This window comes from Arachis duranensis, chromosome 1 (assembly GCF_000817695.3).
Source record: "Arachis duranensis cultivar V14167 chromosome 1, aradu.V14167.gnm2.J7QH, whole genome shotgun sequence".
Taxonomy (NCBI): domain Eukaryota; kingdom Viridiplantae; phylum Streptophyta; class Magnoliopsida; order Fabales; family Fabaceae; genus Arachis; species Arachis duranensis.
This window is the reverse complement of record NC_029772.3, coordinates 23457688-23458062: the sequence shown is the minus strand read 5'-3', so window position 1 is coordinate 23458062 and position 375 is coordinate 23457688.

Sequence of the window (375 nt, the reverse complement as noted above, 5' to 3'; positions counted from 1 at the left end):
AATAGCCCTTAAAACCAAAAGGCAAGGGTAAAAAGGATCCAAGGCTTTGAGCATCAATGGATAGGAGGACCCAAGGAAATCAAATCCAGGCCTAAGCGGCTAAATCAAGCTGTCCCTAACTATGTGCTTGTGTCATGAAGGTCCAAGTGAAAAGCTTGAGACTGAGTGGTTAAAGTCGTGATCCACAGCAAAAAAGAGTGTGCTTAAGAGCTCTGGACACCTCTAACTGGGGACTCTAGCAAAGCTGAGTCACAATCTGAAAAGGTTCACCCAGTTATGTGTCTGTGGCATTTATGTATCCGGTGGTAATACTGGAAAACAAAATGCTTAGGGCCACGGCCAAGACTCATAAGTAGCTGTGTTCAAGAATCAACA